General features: G+C 39.7%; 1 protein-coding gene across 4 annotated transcripts in view; it reads right to left on the bottom strand.

Annotated features, from left to right (window-relative positions):
* Window positions 1-18902, bottom strand: part of MACROD2 (mono-ADP ribosylhydrolase 2) — a 2105833-nt gene that overhangs the window by 78212 nt on the left and 2008719 nt on the right. The window lies entirely within an intron of this gene.

Genomic DNA, 18902 nt, shown 5'->3' on the forward strand with positions numbered 1-18902 from the left:
CCTTTTGTTCTGTGCAATTTCATCATCGCCCTTGTATAGCACATTTAATGTGGGGCTGGTGTAAGTTTGTCCTTTTTTGGTCATATAATATATACCTAACAGTAGCTAAAAGTTTTACAATAACTGAGGACACCTGAAAAGTTAGAAAGTGTCCTCTGTTAGATGTTTGAGGACTCTCTGGAGGCTCCTTAAAAAACCATCGTAAAGAACCATGAGTAGGTCAGCAGAAAAATAGAAAATAGGTTTTTTATTTATTCTACAAATATTTATTAAGGGCCATCTTTGTGCCAGACACTGTTACTGACTCGGGGGAGTGTGCAGTAAACAAATTACCAATTTCTGCCCTCACAGAGGTTACAATCTAGTGGAGATTTTTTTATGCACTTAAATGGGTAGAAAACCAAAGAAACAGAAAAACATGAGCTAATCTTTTATGCATGTGGCCGTGAAATCTGGGATAGTAGAATGGCACTTGTCTAACCTCCAAATGTGTTCTCTACTGAGTTCATATCATGCAGTTGTATTTTAATTCCTTAACAGCTGATTTAGGTAGAATCTAAAGTAGCACATCCCTTGTTTTTCTTTCCCTTTTCCATTCTTCCTCCCTAATCTAGGAGATGACTTTAAATATCATTGCTTATTATGAGAAACTTTGTTTCTCAAACCTACTGCAACCGATATTTGATGGACAAGCGAGACACTTGGTTAGTTAACATATGATTCAAATTTAATAACTCCTGAAGCAAGTATACACCCATAGTGTATGGTTTTAATTAAACGCAAATAATTCCCCCAAGGCAAATGTTTAATTATCTGCACAGCTTCTTATTTCTTTCTGAGACTGACAATAAGTTTCAAAGTCCAAATTTGGAAGCAAAACTAAGTATAGACACATTTTCCAAACTGTTACTGCTCTCACAGCAAGTTGTTTTAAACCACCAGCTCCTGTTAAAGTATGCCTTTTTAATTTAGAACCTAACATGTAATTTAAAAAAATATTCTTTGAATACTTATTTTCCCCATATTTACATTGAAAATAAGCAATGATTTTTAAAAGTACTAAAAAAAATGTACTATATAGATCAGGCTAAATTTTAGTTTTGAGAGTGTTTTAATTTTACTTGTTTATAGAAAATGGTATAATTCAGTATGTAGTCTTGTGTAGATATTGTACATAATTAAATTTATTCATTTACACTCAACAAAAATTCATTATACAATCTAACTTACATAAAGATTATGCTTGTGCACCAGATACTATAGAAGAAGAAATGTCTTAAAAAGTGATTTATATTGAGCTTACAAATCTATGGTCTGATAATTCACTTATGATAGGTAAATGAATTACCTGTTTGTCCCCCAAATCTGTGTCTTTAGCAAATTAATTAACCCTTAAATTTCAATTTCCCTGAGGAGTAGCTGTAACATTTTTAAGGCACTTTATGACCTTATGTGCTCTAATCTATACAATGAATTTCATTGAATACAAGATACCATCATTATTTGAAATATTATTTTGTGTAATATTAGACAATAAATGCAACCAAATGTACTATAACATATTATCAATTCTAAGAAGGTGTCTTAATTTTAGAAATAAAATATTTGAAAGACAATGCATCATAGAATATGACAATTGAGTATATTCTGTGTGTACAGAAATATACCTCGTTATGCAAAGACAAGGATTTCATTCATACCAACATGACCCATCACCACAGGTAACCAGGTGGACATGGAAGATTGGTGCCACCACAGTTTCTCTATTAAAAGAGCTATTTAAATTTCAAGTCTCATGAACTTAAGCTAAATTTAGATCCTCAATGTTTTAAATTACAAATCCCATTACATTATACTTGCTTGCAGGTTTGAAATGACAGTGGAACTGTTCTGCTTAGGAAGTGATTAAAACTGCACTGTACATGAATACAAAATTATTATTCATAATGGCAACAAAAATATACCCAGTATATATGGTCACTAAAAGATCTTATTGTTTCTATGTAAGTTCTATAAATGACCATGAGAAATGGAGTTGTATATATATACTAAATTCTTGCAGCATTTTGGATTCACATTTATTTTGATTTTTAAATTAAATTTATTGGGGTGACATTGGTTAATAAAACTATATAGGTTTCGGGTGAACAATTCTACGACACATCATCTGTATGTGGTATTGTGTGCTCACCTCCCCAAGTCCAGTCTCCTCCCATCACCATCCATTCTCCCTCTACCCTCTTCTGCTTCCCACCTCCCCCCTCCCCTCTGATAATCACCATGTCGTTGTCCGCATCTATGAGTTTCTTTTTTCTTAATCCCACATTTTATTTGATTCTAAAAATTATCATGTGGCAATGTTAAAAAAAGAGTTTTCACCTAATTCTGAGATTCAGTCAATGTTATTTTAATAGCAGAGAACTGAAATTAAATTTACATGTAGATTCTGACTTTCAAAGTCTTTAAGGTCGATGTTCTATTAGTTTTTTTCAAATGTAAATATTAAATGGAATTGTCAAACCAAAGTTCCAAAGCTTGGTTACTTTCTAAGATTAACAAGAATAAAAAATAAATTCTTCCATAAATTTTTAAAAAATCTCATATACAAAGTTGAAAAACATGTTTGCAAAAAAATTAGAATAGATTAAAAAAAAAAGATAAATTTCAAAGAGTAGGTTATTTTTAGGTTCTGGCTAGTTTGCTCAGTGGTAGAGTGTCGGCCTGGCGTGCAGAAGTCCCGGGTTCGATTCCTGGCCAGGGCACACAGGAGAAGCACCTATTTGCTTCTCCACCCCTCCCCCTCTCCTTCCTCTCTGTCTCTCTCTTCCCCTCCCGTAGCCAAGGCTCCATTGGAGCAAAGATGGCCCGGGCGCTGGGATGGCTCTGTGGCCTCTGCCTCAGGTGCTAGAGTGGCTCTGGTTGCAACAGAGCGACCTCCAGATGGGCAGAGCATCGCCCCCTGGTGGGCGTGCCAGGTCCCAGTCGGGCGCATGCAGGAGTCTGTCTGACTGCCTCCCGGTTTCCAGCTTCAGAAAAATACAAAAAAAAAAAAAAAAGTAGGTTATTTTAATGCAATTACACAAATTTACACTGAATAGTACATGTACAGATTTAAACTGTGATGATAAATTATAAAACTATTAAATTTTTAATAAACATAACTGAACTATAAATCAAAATAAAGGTCATTTCTTTAAAAAAAATGTTTCTTAGAAGAAAAGTTCTTAACCCTCGGGGATCTTTGAATATACCGTAGAGGTCCACAACCCTTTTGAAATAATATGAAAAATGTGTGCCTCATTTCATTCATATGTTCCATTTTTCTGGAGGAAAAGCTTTCATCAAATTTTCATAGGAACCTATGACCCCCAAAAAGTTAAAAATAACTTCATTCATACCTAAATGCTAATGACACTGCCATCATACAAAAAATTTTTAGTACTATGATTGCAGAACTAGCTACAGAACTTGATGCCCATTCCATTAATTCATCAACAATGACAATTCTTGAATTCTTAAGGTAGATTTGTCTTAAGGAAATAACCAAAAAATATGGAGATGTGTTTAATAAATGAGGAACACAATCCAACACACAAGAAACACTTTGCATCAAAATTAGAGGTGACTATAATGTAAAAAACTGTATGGATGAGTAACTGTCTCTGAAGACATTTTCAAGCCAGGAGGTGTACAGAAGTCACCTAGTATGAGAGGTAGCCCCTGGTGACTGTTTAGAGTAGTGGCAAGCAGTCTTGTTGGTGAAAAAGTTCTAATGGATCTGAACAAAATAAAACACTTATACATAAAATACTCTTTTTCTTTCTCTGCGAGAGAGAAGCAGAGAGACACAGAGAGACAAACAGACAGGAAGGGAGAAAGATGAGAAACATCAATTTGTAGTTGCAGCACCTTAGTTGTTCATTGATTGCTTCTCATATGTGCCTTGACCAGGGCTATAGCCAAGCCAGTGACCCCTTGTTCAAGCTGGTGAGCCTGCGCTCAAGCTGGCAAGCCTGCACTCAAGCCGAAGACCTCAGGATTTCAAACCTGGGTCCTCATTGTCCCAGGTCAATGCTCTATCCATGGCAGCACTGACTGATCAGGCTCTTTAAAATATTCTTGCTCTATAACAAGCAAACATCCACATACAAGTACCTTAGCTTGATGCAAAAGTTGCACAGAAACACAATCACCTGGATTTTCTTTGATTCTTGTAAATAAAAGCAATTATACCAAACAAAACATTTATACTGGCCTGCTCATTTGAATCAGTGGCTTATTATGGAAAGTAATTAGAATAAAGTAGTTTTTCTTTATCTGAAAAGTGTGCTTATTCACGATAAACTAGTCTCCACAACCAGTTCTGGTCTCATTGAACCTCTGTAAAGACTATTCTTCTGTACAGGACAAACACACCCTGTAATGCGTTCCCAGAGCATTCAGATGGCCATGATCTGAACTGTGCTTGGTCTCATGAAACTGGATATACAAGGCTAAACTATAGTTACCTGAGAAGTAACTGGGTCCAGAAGTCAGAACATTGCCTTGAGCATGGGGAGGCCCAATGAGCTACGGCGGCTGGTCATTTATCTTCATTATGCTCTCATTAACCCCCATTAAAAGGCGGCCAATCACTCCCAGAGTTATTGAATCCTGGTACTGAGTCTTTGACACACTGCTGGGAAAACTACCATCATACACCACTAACTTTGTTTCTGTTTAAAAACATATTTCAATTTTTGACTGGTAAATGGGTGCAAACCAGTTGATTATTACATTGGGCATGATATTCATCTGTAGGTTGTTATTGAAAAATAGGAGCAAATAAGAAAATCAGTCATATTGGGATGGATGGACACAGGCTTGGGGTTGGGATTCTAAATTTACAACTACAAGCTTTATAACTCTAGGAAAACCCATTTCTTCTCCATAATCTCAGTTTCTGCACCTAGAAACTGAGGGTATTGAGCCTATAATCTCTCTCGAATCAATGCCAATCTGTTGACCTGGTCAAATTTTCTTTGTTGGGAACAACACTTCTCGGTAAACATTTCCAGGCTTCCCTCGTTATCTGCCTACCTCAGTTGGGCAGTCCTCGCTCTGAGATTCTTACTACCTATTTAGTATATAAAGGTTAACAGTGGGGGAGGCAGTGCCATGTGACCTCGGTGCCACACTGGCCATCCTTAATTCTGCGACTCACAAAGAATCATCACTGTGTAAAACAGAACAGCTGGATATGAATCTTGGCTGGACCCTGATAAAAAAAGAAAAGCTTAATTACCTTTTCCATCAAGTTAATTTTTCCCCTTTGGCAAAGTAAACAAAGGCAAATCTGCTCTTGTTTTGGTTGTCTCTGACCTGCTATCCTTGACCTCCATCCTGATTCCTTTCTGTTCTTGCCTCCCTCTGCCTTGCTAAGCTTCCCACCACAGGCTCTCCTGGCACTATTAAAAAAAAAAATCTGATTAGGCCACAGGCATGAAAGCAGGGATGGTTCTAAATATAAGCTGACTTAGAATTCTATTAAAAGTTCATCTATAAATCAGGAAGAATACAAGTGTTTTATTTAAACTTTGGTTTAATTCCATCTGATGATAAAAAGCTTTTGTGATAGTACTACTGAGGGGACCTTCTACAAAGGAGAAATGATAAGGAATTTTTTGCCCCTAACGCTGAGCAGGGTTCCAACCTAACTGGAAACTACTCAGTTATTTCATTTCAAGAAGAAGTTAAGGAAGTGGACAGAGTCTGTGTACAGATTTATCAGTGCGTCAGCTGCTGCGCTCTGGTTGTTTTCAATAAGATGCTGGGGGAGTGTGTGGCCAGTAGGCACGGCCACCATCACAGCCACCTGGCCAATGCAAGTTCTCATTAGATTCGGACAGACGGTAATGCAACAATGGAGCCAAAAACTGGTGGGCCATCATCCTTAATCCTAGCTTGCACCTGGTGAGCAGGTAAAAACACACACTGGGCTCCAAAACCCACTCATTCTGTGCTCACAAAGCTACTGACTTATCCGAGTTTCCTAGAATCAAAGTTTCTAGCTCACCAGCCTTATTCACCTCTGTTCCCCATCTCCTTCTCTCTGCACAAACTCTGCACAAATTGGCTTCTCCTTCAGCATTCTGCCATCTTGGCTGCTTCTCCTCTCCTCCACGTGGCCTTTATCTCCTCTCCTCTCTTCTCTCCTCTCTCTAATGCTAATCTCAGGAACTGAGAGAGCAAGTTCCACTCTTTAGAGTAGAAATCAAAACCTTTAATTCAATATACAAACAAGGAAGTCTCTGATACAAAGACATTTATCTTAGGCAAAATGGGATTCCTAATGAGAGTGCACCACCCTACATCATGCAATCAGTCAAGGGTGTAGGGAAAAGCTTAGTCTTAAAACTAAGCCTTTGGTTATAATGACCCAGCCTGCTTACAGCCTGTCCTACATACCCAATACAAACTATAAGCGAGCAAACATATATATCATATTTAAAATTTTATTTGACCAACAGGGAGTGTGGCTAAAATGCCAGGACCCCATGCTGTTGAGAGCCAGGAATTTCCTACAGTCCTTAAGGTATAAGAAATAAGCCACCATGTTGGAGGAAAGCTTAAGTCATTTTCCCCAAATGATGAGACAGGTGTGGACACTAAGATAAGCATCCGTACTCTTATGAGAGTCAATCATTGTGTGTGAGCTTCAAAGACCTGAATGACTGCTCCTTTGCACCTGTTGGTCAAATAAGTTTGTAAATATGATATATATGTTTGCTCACTTATAGTTTGCATTGTGTGTGGGGGACAGGCTGTAAGCAGGCTGGGTCATTATAGCCTAAGGCTTAGTTTTAAGACTAAGCTTTTCCCCACACCCTTGACCATTGTTGGATGTAGGGTGGTGCACTCTCATGAGGAATCCCATTATGCCTAGATAAGTGACTTTGTATCAGAGACTTCCTTGTTTGTATATTGGATTAAAAGTTTTGATTTCTACACTATAAAGTGGGGCAGACCAGAAGCTTGCTCACTCCCAGTTCCTGAGTTTAGCATTAGAGAGGAGAGCAGAGAGAAGCAGAGAAGAGAAAGGCCACGTGGAGGAGAGAAGAGGCAGTGTAAAGCCAGTATCTAAGGCCAGGGCAACAATCACAGCAGCCTGGCCCATGTAGGTTCGCATTGGATTCGGACAGTCGGTAAAGAAACAATGGAGCCACAAACTGGTGGGCCATAGTCTTTAATCCTAGCTTGCACCCAGCGGGCAAGTAAAAATACACACTGGGCTCCAAAACCCACTCACATTCAGTGCTCACAAAGCCACTGACTTATCTGAGTTTCCTAGAATCAAAGGTTTCTAGCTCACCAGCCTTATTCTCCTCAGTTCCCCATCTCCTTCCTTCTCCCTACATAAACTCTACACAAACTGGCATCTCACTCAGCACTCCGCCATCTTGGCTGTTTCTCCTGGCCACATGGCCTCTTTCTGCTGCTCTCTGCTCTGCTCCCTCTGCTCTCTCATGCTAATCATCCCAGGAACCAAGAGAGCAAGCTCCCGTTCTGCCCCCATTTTATAGCGTAGAAATCCAAACGTTTAATCCAATATACAAAACAAGGAAGTCTCTAATACAAAGACACTTCTCTGAGGCATGATTGGATTGTACCGCCCCACATCAAAACGGGTGGGAAAGGCCTAATCCCAAGCCCCAGGCTACAAGGATTCTACCTGCCCACAGAGACACACATTAATATCACCTGGGCGACGGCCTCCTCGTGGGCAGCGCCATCTTTAACAAAGTGAGTATAATATATTTTATCTGCCCAACAGGCAGCCAAGATGGTGAAGTGCTGAAAGGAGAAGCCAGTTAGTGCAGAGTTTGAGCAGATAGAAGGAGATGTGGAACAGAGGTGAATAAAGCTGGTGAAGTAAAAACCTTTGATTCTAGGAAACTTGGATAAGTCAGTGGCTTTGGGAGCCCTGAATGGAAAGGGAAGTGTTTTCTCAATGTGTGTATTATTTGCCTGCCGAGTGTGAGCTAGGATTAAAGCTAATGGCCCACCAGTTATTGGCTCCATTGTTTCATTACCGACTGTCTGAATCTAATGCAAACCTGCATGGGCCAGGCGGCTGTGATAGTGGCGTGGCTACTGGCTTTATAGCACCTATTTGTTCTTCCCACCTGGAAGGATACACAAACCCATCCAAATGAAACCAGATATGTTTACTTTTTTCTGTTTGTTTTATGACAACTTTTCTACATGCTATTGAATATAATTCTATACTTTTGATGGCTGTTGAGTGATTCATTATGTAAATCTATCATAAGATATTTTACTATAGCTGACAGGGTGAACACAAGAGTTAAAATTTTAGTTTGAGTAATGGGTGGCTTTAGTTATGATTAGTGGGCATAATGATTAATGCAAGTAAAGGCTTTCTTCCAGGAACTGGGGTACCTGAACAGGCATACAGGACCTAACAAGATTTGCAAGTAATACACTCTTGTGCCCTAGGAGATCTTTAAGTGATCCACTTTTGTGCTCCAGGAGACTGCAAGCAAAGCCTTTGTGCACCAAGGACAAAAACCCCCACTGACTGTGATCCAATTAACTTTGACTATGATCTGATTAACTCTCCTTTGAAATTCCAAAACCCTGACCTACCCTTTTCTTCTTCTTACAAAAAGGTCAGCTGGGGATAGGAGGCTGAGATGATTTGGGAATATAACTTCCTGTTTCCCCAGATTACCAGCCATCGAGATAGAGAGCCCATAAAGATTCAATCCCTATCTCTATTTTTTTGGCTGAATTGGTGACAGGCAGCATAAACTTTGATATTTCCAATTTCATTGGCTCTTTTGTTGGACATTCAAATTGAATCCAAGTTTTGGCCATTCAAAGAACCCTCTGTTATTGTTGTGTTGGGTGTTCCAAGGTTGTATTCACTCTTTTCTGTAACTTTTTCTCAGCCCATTTCCATCTCTGAGATCTAGAGAGGACAGACCTCTCTAGAGCTAGAGTAGCTGGAATACAAATAGTCCATGTCAGCTAAATCTTATAGAAGACAGAGCTCAACCCAGAACCCGTTAGACTACCCCTGAAGTTGCAGCAGGTGGTTTCAAAGGATAATTTCTGAGACTCTACGGGCATTCTCACCCCAGTTGAGCCAAAAGTACCCAGGAGCCACCCAACTCCTGACCCCCAAGGAGTTCGGGAGATAAAAACCTAGTTTTATCACCTCTCTGGAAGACAATACTGAATGTGCACTCTAAACATCTCTTAGAAGAATGGCATCCCAGTTTCCCTCAGCAATAACCTGTTCATTCATATACTTTCTATTGTTTGTCTTCTCTTCCCTGCCTCATTTCCCCACCCCTTGACTGTGCTTCCTGGAATTACCTCCCAAATACAACAATTGAACCATATCCTCATCTCAGTACTTTCATTTGAAGAACCCAACCTAACTCAACCAAGATAGTCACTAATTGGTCTCTTGCTACTTAGCAGCAAAAATGTGAATGATTACCCTATCTTCTGCCTCTACACCATGCTGCCTTTTATTAGGAAACATTGGGAAAAGTGTCTGATAACAGAGCAGGGGAATTTGGAAGAGAGGTTGCCATCTTTTGCACCATGTAACCCTGACAGTTGGACCACAGATGATTGATGAAGGATGAGCCCTGGGCAGTCACATATAGGTTGGCTAATAGACATTAAGGTAGCTTATCATGAGGGTTCCACTTACTGGGTGATAATTAATAGCCTATTATGGTGAAAGGAATCCATTAGCTCCTTTGTCTCGGAGCATTTGGTGGTAACATTTATAAAGAAAGTTTTAAAGTATAGAGTGGTGTAAAGGCAGAAATTCACTGAAAGAAAAGGAAAGAGATACAAGCCATAGATGAGATAGAACGAAGAACAGAAAGAGACATTTGGTAGCGTTATAAGAGTAGAAAGAGGAAAAGAAGGTAGTCAAAGTCTTCGACTTTGATGACTGTTAGAGAAGTTCTGAGTTTCTAGAACTGCTTGAACTGCTGTTGCCTTCCAAATAAATGATGGTTTGTGATGCTGATAAAATGATTTCCTCACTCTGCTTTTCTACCAACTGAGCTGACCTCAATGTTTGTCACTTTTGCATGATTTAAAAGAGCTTGACTCACTTTGTGGTTCTTGAAAGTTCATTATTTAATTATAACATATATACGCTTTAAACATTTCTAAAATGTTGTTTTTCTTTATTCTACACATATTATTTTAGGAAGTATGGCATTCATTTAGATCCATATTTTTTAAGAAAAAAAATGCACACATTTTTAGTCTTTAAACTATATAGCACCTTCATGAACCTTGTGCACAGATTGAGGAAAGACACTGGACCAAGGAACTTAGAGACTAAGTTAGAAAGGGGAACAGTCTGGCCATGCAGAATAAAACAAGTTCGGCCCTGGCCTGTTGGCTCAACGGTAGAGCATCGGCCTGGCGAGCAGGGGACCCGGGTTCGATTCCTGGCCAGGGCACATAGGAGAAGCGCCCATTTGCTTCTCCACCGCCCCCCTCCTTCCTCTCTGTCTCTCTCTTCCCCTCCCGCAGCGAGGCTCCATTGGAGCAAAGATGGCCCGGGCGCTGGGGATGGCTCCTTGGCCTCTGCCCCAGGCGCTAGAGTGGCTCTGGTCTTGGCAGAGCATCGCCCCCTGGTGGGCAGAGTGTCACCCCTGGTGGGCAGAGCGTCGCCCCTGGTGGGCGTGCCGGGTGGATCCCGGTCGGGCGCATGTGGCAGTCTGTCTGACTGTCTCTCCCCGTTTCCAGCTTCAGAAAATTACAAAAAAAAAACAAGTTCAGTAAATTTCATTTTCAAGAATGACCCTGGTGGGAAAAAAAAAATCAGGTGACATCTGGTATTACAGGAAATGGGGTGTATAGAGGCATTTTTATGAAGAAGGCAATGTTTTGCCTCATAAACTAAGAAAAAAAATGTATTAAAACAAAGTACTGTATAATAATGTTTATGAAGACATTGGGAGGTATATTAAGGTTAACTTAAAAGTATTATTTTCTATCTCTAGAGAAGTTTTATTTTAATCTACTACTAATTTGGACTAAGTTTAACTGTAAGTTCTAGCAATCATTATTACAGATTTTCCTAATGCAGTGGCTGACAGTAACAAGTCTGCTCAGATTGCTGTAACAAGGTAGCATAGATGAGGTGACTTAAACAACAGAAATTTATCTTCTCATAGTTCTGCAGGTAAGAAATTTATGATCAAGATGCTGGCTGACTCAGTTTCTGGTGAGAGCCCTTCTCTGGCTTCAGAAGGACACCTTCCTGTGTTCTCCCATGGCCTTTCCTCTGTGTGTATGTGTGGAGAGACAGAAACTAAGATCTCTCTCTTCCTTTTCTTAATGAGGCCACTAATCCCATCATAAGGGCCCCATCCACAGAACCTATAGTTACCTTAATTACCTCCCAAAGGCCATCTCCAAATACCATCACATTGGCTAGGGCTCAACATATGAAATTTGTTTGTGTTTTGGGGGAAACAAATATTCTGTCCATAGCACTGATATATGTATTTATGTATATGACCATTGGATGATTTATTTACCTTTTAAAGTTTAGTTTTTCAAGCTAGTATTCCTGTTGCACACCACAATAGTCTTGAAATATATTCAGAAATGGGATCCTCCCTAAATACCAGGTTCCCTTTTCCCATTCCAATTTTCTTGAGTCAGCTTCCATCAACCTTTAAACTGCAAGTAGTCAGTGTTTGAAGAGTGTAGATAAAGACATGGCCAGGTGCACTGGGATATCCACAGCACTGGGGCAAGGTGCTGGAGCCTGCTGGTGTGCCTGGGATGGCAGCGCGGTGTGAGGCGAACAACTCGCAAGAAGGGGAATTAAGTTACTGTTTGCTAAAATCCTTGTAAATATTTCATTCTTAAAAAAAAAAAACTTGCAGCAATAACAGGGTATAGTGGTAGCATATCAGTCAGAGGCAGATTTAACGGTGGGCACACTGGACATGTGCCCAGGACCCTAATTTCTGAAGGGCCCTGCAAAACCCCAACTTTACACTTTTTTCTAATGACAAGGGGCCCAATATTTCTTTTGTGCCTGGGGCCTCAACCGACTTTAATCTGCTTCTGAAATCAGTTCTATTTATAATAAAGGGCTATATTGATAAGTTTCAAAAAATAATATAAGTAGTTTAATAATCAACAATTTCTGATGTTCTAATACTGGTGAAAAGAGTGAGAAGTAGCTTTGTTTTTAGAGACCCAAGGAGTCTGCCATGTGGGGGTGGGATAATCCTCAAACACACATTTGTGGTCACCTCTTCCTCTGTGACCTTACCTGATAAAGCACCATTGCAAATAGAATCAGCACAACTGTTAGGTTAGTAGTGCTTCTGCCTGGGACACTGCCTCCCATTCAGGCCAGCATCACATCCCTGCCCTGCTGCTGCGCTCACACTATTCTACTGCTCCCTGCATCATTGCTGACGTAGCATCTAACAGGGGTGATCAGGGTGACTGGTAGCAGATGACGCTGGTGGCCCAATGGCTGTCTGTTGTGAGACGTAAAGGGACACCAGATAAGACCATGAATTTCAAAATAACTACTCTGTCCTCTCATCGTTCCCAGGGGAGCATTTTATTCTTCTGGGGCTTGGAAATTCTTCTGACTCCTTGAAAGGATCCTGCTTGAGTTAATTTTATTGTAATGACTCAATACTCAATGGCTAGAAATGGGTCTGAAGCCAGCTGAGAAAAAGAAAAGAATGACACTGAGCGGAAACCAAGAGGGACAGGAGGACCTTACTTACATAAAAGGCACAGTAGAACACCAAGGCAGCTTGCATTTCTCCTCCAACCCTGAGAGGTACTAACTGGGCTCACCTCCAGGGCAATCTCTATTGGTTGTTTAAGAGAGGCAGTTGGGGCAGGGATGGACTGCTGAATTACAGGCTGTGCTACTTACATTACTAAACACTTTCCCGAAGTATTGCATTCATGCTTTTTGTAAAAAAAAATTGAATTCATATCTTTTCATTAAAGATAAACATGCATAAAGAAAAGTAAAGCTAAAATATATTATATTTATTAACTAAAGCCCATCTGTGCATTTCATTTCTATGTCTAAGTCAACTTTTATTAAAGTAAGATTTCTAAAATTGCAGGTGCACAATTTGATGAATTATCACAAGTTGAACACTTCTATATAACCAGCAAACCAGTACAGGTTTAAGAAACAGAACGTATCCACATCTGTTCCCTCCCTTCCGGGCACTACCCTCACTCCAAACTTCTGACTTCCAACAGCATGTATCGGTTGTCCTGATTTCAGACTTTCTATAAACTGAATCACATACAATATGTGCTCTTCCATCTCTGGTTTCTTTTGCTCAACATTACATTGGTGAACTTCTCAGATTGATGCTTGTGCAAATAGATCTTAATTGCATTTTGAATGCTGGCCTTGTCAATAGATCCTATCGTTTTGAATCTTATTTGAAGAGTGAAAACAATTCTTTTTTCTTTTTCCAAACAGCTAACATTCGCTGCTTCCCATACTTTGTCTTCAACTTATTATTTTCTTACTACAGAGGTTTTTCAATGTTAGGGTATACAGGAGGGATTTTTTAGCACTAAGAATGCTGGGCCCCTCCCTCTGAGTTTCTGAGTGTGCAGGTTTGGGGTGGGGCCTGCGAATTTGCATTTTGAACAAGTTCACAGAGGATGCTGATTCTGGTGCTCTAGGAACCACTCTGAGAACTACACTGAAGTACGTTGAATTTGTTAACCAAAGCCCATCTGTGTGCATTTCTTTAACCTAAGTCAACTTTGATTTAAAGTAGGATTTTTATTAAAATAAGTGTCCTCAGATAAATTGCTCATGCGTTTTCCGTTGCAGGAAGGACAGCTTCTCCCGTGTGGTGAGGAAGGACCAGGGGCTGAGTCTGTGGGGTGCATGACAATGCATAAAGACCTGAGAGCTATTTTCAGAGCCTCCATCCCCGCCTTGACATTAGACATACTGGATCTTATAGTTTAAAAATCTGGAAATCCTTGTAGCTCGACATGTATCAAAAAACAAACAAACAAACAACCTGACAAAGTATCAAGAAAGGCCCAGGTCATATTGTGCTTGCATCAAATCCTGCAGGCAAGAGCTCCTACGGAATTAAGCCTTACAACTAAAAGTAATAAATCATCACCACAACATATTCCTCTCAAACTAGCCCTAGACACTGTGCGATACATTAGCCCCTCGCCACGTGTGGCCAATGAGTCCTGGCAACAACGGCTGAGTGTCTGAATGACATGTTCTAGAATGGTAAACTATGTGCTGGGACTCACAGACTTAGTACAAAAAAAACAAACAAAAAAAGAATGTAAATGATCTCAGCAATAATTTTGATATTGACTAAATGTTGGAATTATTATATTTTGGATATATTGGTTCAATGAAATATATTATTAAAATAATTTTGCTTTTTTGTTGTTGTTAATGTGGCTTTTAGAAAATTCAATGACAAATCACTCTCATTTATGCTCATTGTTATTTCTGTTGGACACTACTGTTCTAGAGCAGGGGTTGGGAACCTATGGCTCGTGAACCAGATGTTGCTTTTTTGATGGCTGCATCTGGCTCACAGACAAATCTTTAATTAAAAAAATAATAACGTTAAAAATATAAAACATTCTCATGTATTACAATCCATTCATTTCCTGGTTCATGTGGGTGGCTGGAGCCAATCACAGCTGTCCTTTGGGACAACACCAAATTTTTATTGGATAATGCATAACATACACGGGTCGTTGTATGGCTCTCACAGAATTACATTTTAAAATATGTGGCGTTCATAGCTCTCTCAGCCAAAAAGGTTCCTGACCCCTGTTCTAGAGAATTTAGTATTGGCCTGACTTATACAAATAATGAAAGCCTGACTTATACAAATAATTCATTTGAAGGCCAGAGTTATGTGGTTGGGAAATTGCAACTTGCCAAAGGGTGGTTCATCGGAAACTAGAAAATCTAATTGGGCTTATAGGAAGCATCTTCAAATAATCCTAGGGATAGCTGGGAAGAAACAAAAAAGTTTAATTAGAGATAATCAGAGTATATATTCTGAGAAAGACTTGGAGAAGAAAGGATAATGATAAATTTGTTAAAAACTACCACACTTAAAAAAACTACTAGCATCCAAACACTATCCAATGGTTGAAAATTTTTGCTTTATGTTGATTTGACCCAAATTTCTTAGCCTGGCATTCCGAGTTCTCTATGATCAAGCTTCTAGCTTAGTAACCAATTAGTGAGTGGAGGGATGAATCCATCATTTAAATTCCGTGGATCTATTCATTGTACCTAAAATAGGTTCCTTGATGTCTTACTTCTAAGGTTTCATGGTTGCTCTTCTTTCTAACAAAAATAGCTCCAAACAGCTCCTTTTACTTAATTACATTTCTGCCTCTTTCAGATTCCAGCTCAAATCTCATATTCACTTCCTACATTATACAGATAATTTCAGGACAGAGATACACCTTGACTCCAAGCTCCCTGAATATGTTTCAGTGTAATCCTTCCTTGGTATTTGTCCTTCTCTCTTTTGTCTTGTACCCTAGCTTTGTGACCTCAGAACACTTACTTAATTGCTATGTGCTTCACTGTCCTTGTCTATAGAGTGGAAAAATATTGTATTTATGTCATAGGTGAGAGTAGAGTGAGTAAAAACATGTCAAGTTCTAGAACAGAATCTGGTACATAATAAGCACTAGATAAATGCCAGCTGCTATTATTATTGTTGCTGTTGCTGATATTAGCTACACAACACACATCTATATATTTTGTTTTTCTGTCTAGATTGCTAAGTTTTTTGAGAAAGAGAATATATTTTTTTCTTCATATCACAGGTCTTAAGACAACTTAAAACCCAACAAGTATCTGTTGATAAGCATAATAAAACAATCAGGCCCTGGTCGGTTGGCTCAGTGGTAGAGCATTGGCCTGGCGTACAGGAGTCCCGGGTTCAATTCCCAGCCAGGGCACACAGAAGAGGCGTTCATCTGCTTCTCCACCCCTCCCCCTCTCCTTCCTCTCTGTCTCTCTCTTCCCCTCCCACAGCCGAGGCTCCAATGGAGCAATGTTTGCCCGGGTGCTGAGGATGGCTCTGTGTCCTCTGCCTCAGGCACTAGAATGGCTCTGATTGCGGCAGAGTGACGCCCCAAGATGGGCAGAATATCGCCCTCTGGTGGGCATGCCAGGTGGATCCCTGTCAGGCGCATGCGGGAGTCTGTCTTACTGCCTCCCCGTTTCCAACTTCGGAAAAATACAAAAAAAACCCCCAAAACAATCAGACATTTTCAATGTCATTTTCTGTGATCATGGTATTGCCCCTGCCAGGTAAGTATCTATCAATGGCATCTCTGTAGGCCAGACTGCACACTAATCCTTATGGACAAAATGATGGGCAATGCAGACACCATCTCCCCACCCCACCATGAAACTTAAGTTACGATAGAGGGAGATGGACAAGAGGTGAGCAAGCAAAAGGAAGTACAAGTTTCTAAAGTCAGGTAGCAGTCAGTGTTATGAAGTGATAAAGAGGACGCCGGCATGGAAGTGTAGTGGAGCAGGGCTCTACCTAAAACCTGAGCAGAGAGGCTGGGTGAGACCGAGGCACAGAGAGGGAGAGGCGTCCTGTGAGATAAAAATGGAGGACGGAACGGTCTACATGGTGCATCTTACAGGTTACAGTCAGGTCTTCGCATTTCATTTTCAGAAAAATATAAAGGTATTGTAAGAATTCAAGAAGGAATAGGCTATGATGTGTTTATTTTACTTTGTCTGGTAATGTCAGTAGACCTTAGGAGCTGTCACCTTTGACTTGACTATTGAGATGAGATCACATTCAAGTATGGCATTAATATGACCATGAACTTCAACAATATAAGGTTAGCTGATTCATATAGGATTATAATATATACACTTGACCTTGGATTCATTAAAACCAGCTGCCTGTAGAACACATGAGTGTGTGAAATCCTAGACGAAATATAATAAAATATCTGCCACTAGGAAAACCAATAAGCAAATTCATGAACCAGAGCTCTGTTTGAGCCCCCATTGTGACCCCTTCTCATTTATTAGCTTATAGAAAGACTCTGCTGTTCGTGACAGGTGTCATTTTTGAGGGGAACCATGCCAAATATGACTCTGAAATAAGGAAGGATGTTAAGAATAAAAACATAAAAATTATAGAGTGAGTCTGGTATAAAACACAGCATGCAAAAATCTAAACATTATCATTTAGTTCTAGGCACTACTTACTTTAAAAAACAGCAGTCAACTTAAAACATACGATTGTCCTTAAAAACATAAATGTAGCCTGACCTGTGGTGGCGCAGTGGATAAAGCATCAACCTGGAAACACTGAGGTTGCTGGTTCAAAACCCTGGCTTGCCTGGTCAAGGCACATATGGGAGTTGATGCTTCCTGCTCCTCCCCCTTCCCTCTCTCTCTCTCTCTCTTTCTCCCCCCTTCTCTCCTCTCTAAAATGAATAAATAAATTTAAAAAAAAAAAAAAATAAAAAATAAAAACATAAATGTAAAACAACAACAACAAAACCCAAGTATTTACCATTAATTTTTCCCTGTGGGATTAGCTGACATTCCACAAAGACGTCATAATGTGTCTGCTCTGAACACACACACACACACACACACACACACACACACACACAAAACAAAATGCAGGAATGAGCGGGTTTTATTTATTTATTTATTTTAAAAATGTTGCAAGTGCAAGTCTATTCCCTAGCCCCCAAAACTTGTGTAGGCAGCCCTGAGCAAGTTATATAGGTTAGTCTTGGTTGCCTGATTTGTACAGTTTGGTGGAAAATAACACCACCTCTCATCTCTGGGAAATACTGAGTAGCTTTTCAAATCCATTTCCCTTATCTTAGTCTCACAGGAAGGAGGAACTTGCAGAAGAACTGAGGATAACCTCTCTTGCAGTCTGATGGGGCCGTAAGACTGAGTTCTGGCTCCCGGAAAGTAAGGAGAAGTGGGGTGTGCCACTTTTAGGCCAGGCCATAAAAGCCTCCTGTGCAACCCTTTTTCCCTCTTCCCTATCTGCTGACTGGATGTCAAGACTCAGGGCAACTTTGGGGAACCATGAGTTGAAACTCACAAGCGTCTGTCATCTTGAGTCCCTGAATGACTGCAAGGAAAACGACGTCTCATTGTGGACTATATTATGTGAGAAAATAAATTTCTTTATGTGAGTCTGACATTTGTTTTATAGCAGCTAGCATTGTCTAACACATATGCCACCTCAAAGAGTCACTGACAAAGATAAATGAGATATTTGAGCACTATTAACTGTTTTAAAATTGTCATTATTTTTTAATACAACTAACTATAGGATCTGTGAACAAAGTTTTAGTACATGTTCTTTACTACTGTTGAAAGGATTTTCAAAATAGAGAAAGAAATTAGTAAAGATGACAAGACATGACAGAAAAGATACTGGGGGGGGAATATAACAATTATTATTATTTTTTAAAGATTTTATCTATTCATTTTTTTTCTTTCTTTTTTTTATTTTTTTTATTTTTTTTTACATGAGAATGTTTTATATTTTTAACGTTATTATTTTTTTATATATATATAAATAAATTTTTATTTTAATGGGGTGACATCAATAAATCAGGGTACATACATTCAAAGAAAACATTTCCAGGTTATCTTGTCATTTAGTTATGTTGCATACCCATCACCCAAAGAGAGATCGTCCTCTGCCACCCTCCATCCAGTTCTCTCTGTACCCCTCCCCCTCCCCTCCCCCTCCCCCCATAGCCACCACACTCCTGTTCATGCCTCTCAGTCTCGCTTTTATGAGGTAGATGGGCGC

This window comes from Saccopteryx bilineata, chromosome 6 (genome assembly GCF_036850765.1).
Source record: "Saccopteryx bilineata isolate mSacBil1 chromosome 6, mSacBil1_pri_phased_curated, whole genome shotgun sequence".
Lineage (NCBI taxonomy): Eukaryota > Metazoa > Chordata > Mammalia > Chiroptera > Emballonuridae > Saccopteryx > Saccopteryx bilineata.